Source organism: Galeopterus variegatus, unplaced genomic scaffold, assembly GCF_000696425.1.
Source record: "Galeopterus variegatus unplaced genomic scaffold, G_variegatus-3.0.2 Scaffold3700, whole genome shotgun sequence".
NCBI lineage: Eukaryota > Metazoa > Chordata > Mammalia > Dermoptera > Cynocephalidae > Galeopterus > Galeopterus variegatus.
In genome coordinates, this window is record NW_007729811.1 from 136,307 (window position 1) to 145,151 (window position 8,845).

Below are 8,845 nucleotides of genomic sequence, written 5' to 3' on the forward strand. Positions count from 1 at the left end.
TCCAAGAGAGTTTAGTCAGTGGTATCAAGTGAGCCACATTGTGATTCCTGTTTTTACTGTCACAGCCTCTCATAAGGAACCTCAGGCTCCTGACAGAAAGGCCTCAGGGCCATAGACAGGAATGTGCTCTGTTCTGTTCTCTTGAAAGCCAAAGGCAAGTTCTCTCTCGGGCCTCCCCAGAGCAGCTCTGATTCTAACATCCTATTAGATAACCCCCTGCCCTAAGCTCTGCCTTCATACTCTGCAAAGGTCCCTTCTATTTTAAATTGAATTGCCAAAAATACAGTTAATGTGAAAAATGATTTCATGAGCCATTCACAAGGGAAATGGCTACATATGGATTTCTCAGTGTAAAATGACTGAGCATTTATATATAAATATGCATGAGCACAATTTACCAGAGCACTAAATGATTAGAAAAAATGCCCCTAGCTAAATTGTACCTCATACGGCAGCGTGCAATTGCAAAAGGTTTGTTCATCTTTATTTTAAAACCTATTTAAATGATGGTTTAAAAAGGAATGATAAAAGAGATAAGAATTCATGGGTAAGTATAGAAAATGGTCTTGGGAGAAGTTAGATACAGTGATTCACTTTGTAATTGACTTGTGATCCAAAGCTGATTATACCTTGGGATTCTTGCATTATGACTAATTCAAATTTGGCATATAAAGGAAAAGTAATATTTGATATGACATCAGATCTTGTCCAAGCAAGGAAGTGAGAGCTCTCACTCCAGTTTAAAATGATTCCAGCAGGCAAGGTTTGATTTCCCTGGTGCTGCTGACTGCCAACTATGCAGCCATAAATACTCATCCTGGCCCTTGCATTCCCTTCTCCTGCTCTCCTTTTTTTGCCATTTCAGACACAATGAATGTTAGAACTAGAATAAACGTTATAGTTTGTCTACTCCAATGCTTTCATTGTACAAATGAAGAAACCAAGACTCAGAGGTGAAGTGATGTGCCAGAGGTCCCTAGTAAATGTCAGGACTGAGATCTGAACCATACCTTCTGCCTCCTAAATGGTATCCTCTTGTGCCATCATGTCCCTGCCAAAAAGTGGATAAGAGAGCTTGAGGATATGAAAACAATCACCATCCAGAATTACTGATTTGGAGCAATGGGAAAATATGTGATTGGCCAGGAGATTAAATTAATTAATCAACGGTACTTCCCGAGCACCTCATAAAGGAGAGTTGAAAAAAATGTGAATTTCAATTATCCATGAAGACTAGAGTCTGTGGTTTAACTCAAATTTGTTCCTTAACATTAAGGACACTCAGTAAGCAGGGACCATCTCCAAAACGAAAGGTATCTCATGAAATAGGATGGCCACTGATAAAATTAAATTAACTGAACAATTTTATACTGTGATTTCAAGTTCAAGGATTTCTGAACCATTTAGAAAGTGAAAGAAGCCCAGCATAATTTGCTTTACTGTACTTCTTAATATGGCTGAGATATCAGAAGAATTCATTAACTCTTGCTGCTCATGCCTTTTTTGTTGCTATTAGTGGAATACTTTAATTTTAAGTATTGTTAGCAATAAACATTGTCATTAGAATTTTATGGAAATAAGCACCTACCAACAGTTATCTCCTCCATCATCGGGCCTTTCTGCAAAATCCCATGTAATTTTACAAAGACTGATAGCAGTCTGTGTCTGGTTCTCAACATGCCACATTTGACCCAGGCCACTCCTTTTTATTGGCAGATAATCCACTGGGCACAAGGGAGAGGGGGAGAGTGAGGCACACTAGCGGAGATCCACATGGCTTAAAGGAGACTGGATTTTTATCCATTGCTGAATAACCCCTTGACCCCAACAAGACTGTTTATTCTACTAGTAGAATTCCTCTTTTCTTCTCGTAATGCTATAGAACATTCTGAATGTAATTTATAACCAAGAGAGGTGTGGATAATGGCTAGCATAAGCTCCAAAATGTGTAAATCAGGCGGTAAATCTTGACAGACTGAAAACCAGACGTTTGTCCTGACAATTGCAACAGCTATCCGTGTGCTTTGGCCCTGAATGAAGCTCCCTTAATGAATGTTACTTTGGGTTTCAACAGAGTTAGCATTTCAGTGAGTTCTGAGCCTGTGGCAACCCTTCCCTTCCTCATCTTTGTCCTCAGCGTTCTCATTACGAGGGCATGAGGGAGTTCTCCTACCTTGTCTCCACGTCACGTCACAAAGTCCTACGTGAAGTGTTTGTACTAATTTCTACTTTCACTTCCCTGGCTTATCACTCATCTGATTTGGGAAAGGTCATTTAACCCCTCTGACCTCTCAACTGGAAAATAAGAGGGTTGGATTAGATTCTCTCCAAATCCCTGGCTAGTCTTCACATTCTCCAGAAGTACTCACGGACATGCTGTACATTTCTATTATAATCCTAAAATACAGATAAACTATTTCAAGGGCATTTTGTAGGCGGTGGGGGGTGGGCAGGATGTGGAGAAAATAAAGTTCCTCGCATGAAGATGAAGAAAAATGAATGACACAATCCCTGACAGAGATCTGAACTTGGGAGGGAATGACATGGAATGTTTCTCTATCAGTCAGCGTGTGGAGGAGGCATTTGGACAGGCCCCAGGAAGGCTTGGAACTGTGGACAGCACACAATGGAGGCAGCTGTCTTCTCAGTCTCGGGCCCATCCCAGCACCCCCTGCTTCTTTCCCCTTGCCCTGTTTTTCTTCCAAGTTTAAGCAGGTAAGAGGGAGTGAGAGGAAGTAAAAGTTTGGTAATAAATTAGGGGTGGGAGAGGTCGCAGTGAAGCATGTTGGGAGTGAAACCATCCCCTGCCCCCTCCCCCATTTTGTGCAACATGGAAAGGCAGAATACCATGACGAAAGCCTCTGGCCCTCGGAGCTATTTCAGGACTTTGGCAACTGACCCATAGGAAGGGTGGTCTGGTTTCCACAGATTCCACACAGCAGACAATCTTGTATAAATATGTCCTAGGGTTCCTGCCTGTGTAAGGGTCTCTGCCTTGATAACAGAGTTTGACTGTGTGCTTTTCCCAATTCAGGCAGGTAAGGAGGAAAGAGCTTTAAGATCTTTTGTTCTTCATCGTATACAAACCTCACCCTCTCACACCCCCACCTCAAACAATCTAAATCAGCTGAACAAACCCATTCTACCTCCCACACAAGCTACCCAAACAATGAAAAACAGAACACCCGAGACTTATACAAAGAAAAAATTGTCCCACGATGCCCCCTTTTCCCCTTTGAATTCAAACCACTTTCACAGCAATATATGTCACCTCTCCTTCTGCCTCTAGGTCCTGTAGACTTCAAATGGGACTCCTAGCAATGTATTCATTTTAATAAAATATCATTAAGTAAATAATCTATATGTCCCATATATTTTTAGCCATAACCAGCTACAAAGTGCAGGACAGTATCTCCCTCTGATCCACCTCTGGAGAGAAGAGAACCAGGAAATTTTGGTTTAATGTGTGGCAGGAGGATTTTGATTGGACATAGAAAAGAGCTTCCTGTATAAGAGATTTATTAGAAACTGAAAAATCTTGCTGAAGATTGTCAGTCTATTTTCTTTCCCTGGAAATGTTTAAGCAAAGAATAATCATCCACCCACTTCTCTGCCTGGAAACAAGAGTCATTCTGCAAGAAACGATGAATCGGCAGCAGCCGTGTGGCCATCCACACAGTGGGAGCTGCGGCTGGCCATCGCAGGACCACATAGCCACACACCACACCGGATCTGCACCCAGTGCCTGCTGAGGTCACTGGCACAGCTTAATCCTTTCAGGAAAAAGTAAGGAATAAGGGAGAGGAACAAGGCAGATAGTTTTTTCTCAGGATAAAGGACTCCTGTTGTTCTGGAGTCTTGCTAGTTTAGAATGGAGAGCATTGAATCTGCTCAGCAAGACCATGTTCACTTGTATTAATTGATTAGTCCAACAAAATAGNTAAATGGTATCCTCTTGTGCCATCATGTCCCTGCCAAAAAGTGGATAAGAGAGCTTGAGGATATGAAAACAATCACCATCCAGAATTACTGATTTGGAGCAATGGGAAAATATGTGATTGGCCAGGAGATTAAATTAATTAATCAACGGTACTTCCCGAGCACCTCATAAAGGAGAGTTGAAAAAAATGTGAATTTCAATTATCCATGAAGACTAGAGTCTGTGGTTTAACTCAAATTTGTTCCTTAACATTAAGGACACTCAGTAAGCAGGGACCATCTCCAAAACGAAAGGTATCTCATGAAATAGGATGGCCACTGATAAAATTAAATTAACTGAACAATTTTATACTGTGATTTCAAGTTCAAGGATTTCTGAACCATTTAGAAAGTGAAAGAAGCCCAGCATAATTTGCTTTACTGTACTTCTTAATATGGCTGAGATATCAGAAGAATTCATTAACTCTTGCTGCTCATGCCTTTTTTGTTGCTATTAGTGGAATACTTTAATTTTAAGTATTGTTAGCAATAAACATTGTCATTAGAATTTTATGGAAATAAGCACCTACCAACAGTTATCTCCTCCATCATCGGGCCTTTCTGCAAAATCCCATGTAATTTTACAAAGACTGATAGCAGTCTGTGTCTGGTTCTCAACATGCCACATTTGACCCAGGCCACTCCTTTTTATTGGCAGATAATCCACTGGGCACAAGGGAGAGGGGGACAGTGAGGCACACTAGCAGAGATCCACATGGCTTAAAGGAGACTGGATTTTTATCCATTGCTGAATAACCCCTTGACCCCAACAAGACTGTTTATTCTACTATTTGACCCAGGCCACTCCTTTTTATTGGCAGATAATCCACTGGGCACAAGGGAGAGGGGGAGAGTGAGGCACACTAGCGGAGATCCACATGGCTTAAAGGAGACTGGATTTTTATCCATTGCTGAATAACCCCTTGACCCCAACAAGACTGTTTATTCTACTAGTAGAATTCCTCTTTTCTTCTCGTAATGCTATAGAACATTCTGAATGTAATTTATAACCAAGAGAGGTGTGGATAATGGCTAGCATAAGCTCCAAAATGTGTAAATCAGGCGGTAAATCTTGACAGACTGAAAACCAGACGTTTGTCCTGACAATTGCAACAGCTATCCGTGTGCTTTGGCCCTGAATGAAGCTCCCTTAATGAATGTTACTTTGGGTTTCAACAGAGTTAGCATTTCAGTGAGTTCTGAGCCTGTGGCAACCCTTCCCTTCCTCATCTTTGTCCTCAGCGTTCTCATTACGAGGGCATGAGGGAGTTCTCCTACCTTGTCTCCACGTCACGTCACAAAGTCCTACGTGAAGTGTTTGTACTAATTTCTACTTTCACTTCCCTGGCTTATCACTCATCTGATTTGGGAAAGGTCATTTAACCCCTCTGACCTCTCAACTGGAAAATAAGAGGGTTGGATTAGATTCTCTCCAAATCCCTGGCTAGTCTTCACATTCTCCAGAAGTACTCACGGACATGCTGTACATTTCTATTATAATCCTAAAATACAGATAAACTATTTCAAGGGCATTTTGTAGGCGGTGGGGGGTGGGCAGGATGTGGAGAAAATAAAGTTCCTCGCATGAAGATGAAGAAAAATGAATGACACAATCCCTGACAGAGATCTGAACTTGGGAGGGAATGACATGGAATGTTTCTCTATCAGTCAGCGTGTGGAGGAGGCATTTGGACAGGCCCCAGGAAGGCTTGGAACTGTGGACAGCACACAATGGAGGCAGCTGTCTTCTCAGTCTCGGGCCCATCCCAGCACCCCCTGCTTCTTTCCCCTTGCCCTGTTTTTCTTCCAAGTTTAAGCAGGTAAGAGGGAGTGAGAGGAAGTAAAAGTTTGGTAATAAATTAGGGGTGGGAGAGGTCGCAGTGAAGCATGTTGGGAGTGAAACCATCCCCTGCCCCCTCCCCCATTTTGTGCAACATGGAAAGGCAGAATACCATGACGAAAGCCTCTGGCCCTCGGAGCTATTTCAGGACTTTGGCAACTGACCCATAGGAAGGGTGGTCTGGTTTCCACAGATTCCACACAGCAGACAATCTTGTATAAATATGTCCTAGGGTTCCTGCCTGTGTAAGGGTCTCTGCCTTGATAACAGAGTTTGACTGTGTGCTTTTCCCAATTCAGGCAGGTAAGGAAGAAAGAGCTTTAAGATCTTTTGTTCTTCATCGTATACAAACCTCACCCTCTCACACCCCCACCTCAAACAATCTAAATCAGCTGAACAAACCCATTCTACCTCCCACACAAGCTACCCAAACAATGAAAAACAGAACACCCGAGACTTATACAAAGAAAAAATTGTCCCACGATGCCCCCTTTTCCCCTTTGAATTCAAACCACTTTCACAGCAATATATGTCACCTCTCCTTCTGCCTCTAGGTCCTGTAGACTTCAAATGGGACTCCTAGCAATGTATTCATTTTAATAAAATATCATTAAGTAAATAATCTATATGTCCCATATATTTTTAGCCATAACCAGCTACAAAGTGCAGGACAGTATCTCCCTCTGATCCACCTCTGGAGAGAAGAGAACCAGGAAATTTTGGTTTAATGTGTGGCAGGAGGATTTTGATTGGACATAGAAAAGAGCTTCCTGTATAAGAGATTTATTAGAAACTGAAAAATCTTGCTGAAGATTGTCAGTCTATTTTCTTTCCCTGGAAATGTTTAAGCAAAGAATAATCATCCACCCACTTCTCTGCCTGGAAACAAGAGTCATTCTGCAAGAAACGATGAATCGGCAGCAGCCGTGTGGCCATCCACACAGTGGGAGCTGCGGCTGGCCATCGCAGGACCACATAGCCACACACCACACCGGATCTGCACCCAGTGCCTGCTGAGGTCACTGGCACAGCTTAATCCTTTCAGGAAAAAGTAAGGAATAAGAGAGAGGAACAAGGCAGATAGTTTTTTCTCAGGATAAAGGACTCCTGTTGTTCTGGAGTCTTGCTAGTTTAGAATGGAGAGCATTGAATCTGCTCAGCAAGACCATGTTCACTTGTATTAATTGATTAGTCCAACAAAATAGAATTCAATACACAGAGAATAATGGAACAAGAAAAAAATATGGTTCCTCCCTACCTTCAAGGCTCGTACACATCTGTAGAACTATAACTAACAGCAAAAAGCAGAATATGATATGGGGTAAAGGATTAGAACTAAGGAACGTGTTTTACAGGTGGGGGAGAGGAAGGAATAGACACTGAGCCACACGAGAGGCGAGCTGCAGGAGAAACATGAACAGTGTATTTCCCCAGATCTATCCCCTCTTGCCTTTGGCTGTGGTTTGAGGAAAATACTTAATTTTACATACATAAATAAAGACACTAAATTGTTTGCATCTTTGAATCCAAAATTTATGGTTCTCTCTCTGCCTTTCTCTTTTTCTCCTCTCCCTGTCTCTGTCTGGCTTGAGGAAAACAATTTCTCATACAGAAAAAAAGATGGCTAAATTGTTTGCATCTTTGGATCCAAAATATATCTCTCTCTTCCTCCATCCCTCCCTCTTTCTCTCTCAGAGCCACAGGCTGGCGAGAAGGGCAGTGGAGGTGATGTTCAGATGCATCACGGTTGCTACAGGAGCCTCAACCGATCAGAACGGACATTCACCAGGATACTGTCCAATCGGAATGCAAGTCAGTCATGAGCAAACCTGGAGGTGAATAAACCTTCATCTCAGGCTCCTGGGTCTTTGTGTTAAACATCTCTGCTGTGAGGACTTGACAGGTCCTGCTTCTCCAACATTAGGTCTGCACTGCATTCGTTATTTAACTGGAGGTTGATTTACTCCCACACGAAGGAGACAGGCACACATATCAGAAAGTTAGATGTGAACTTCCATTACCCAGATGCCCTCCCCCACCCCACCCCATCGTTGCAGGCTTCAGGAAAGTTGATTCAGGAGTTTTGTCAGGAAAATAGAATAATTTAATCAGGGCCTCTCGCCTTGGGTCCAACTGGTGGTGATGTGATGCATTCTTTGTAAATAAGTTGTGTATGGGTGGTGTTAGTGCACATGGGCAGCACCGTGATTTTGGCTGGCATCTACTGCCTTGGGCGTCCACCTGGTATGGCCATGCTCTCGAACCTATGGCTCCAAGGACCTTTCGGCTGGTTACCTAGCTCATAGACTGCATGTGAGGGATCTGGTGACCCAGCCTGGCATGTGAGCGGTCTGGGGACCCAGCCTAGTGTGTGAAGGGTTTGTGACCCAGTCTGTGAATGGGCTTAAGGGGTCTCTGAGCACCAGACCCAGCCCTAGCTCAACAATTGGCCCAGTTGGCAGGATGACGGGCAGGTAAAAGAGCACGACAATGAAGGCAGGAGTTGCCAGTCACTGCACGTCATCCTCCAGGACATTTATCTGTGCTTCCAACAATTCTGCTTTCTGCCACAAATCTCAGTCAGTTTGCAGCATAGTTAACAGAAGCCAAGATCCGGTCAGCAGAAAAGTGGCCACTGGGGACCACATGCTCAAGGACAGCCACATTTCCTCCCCTTCCCAATGCCTGGTCTATGTTGCCTTGCACTACAGTGTGCAGCAACCAGATCCCAGTCAACAGGAAGGGGGCCATAGGGCAGAGCATATTCAAAAGTAACCACATTTCCCTCTTCTTCCAAGGGCTTTCGTCTCCTGTACCTGCTCAGAATCCTGTCACAGACTATGCAAATTGTGGTGCTTAGCTAATGTCCGAATCCTGCCGACCACGCCAATTGTTGCACTCTTTTACCTGCCCGTCATCCTGCCAACTGGGCCAATTGTTGAGCGAGGGCTGGGTCTGGTGCTCAGAGACCCCTCAAGCCCGTTCACAGACTGGGTCACAAACCCTTCACACACCAGGCTGGGTCCC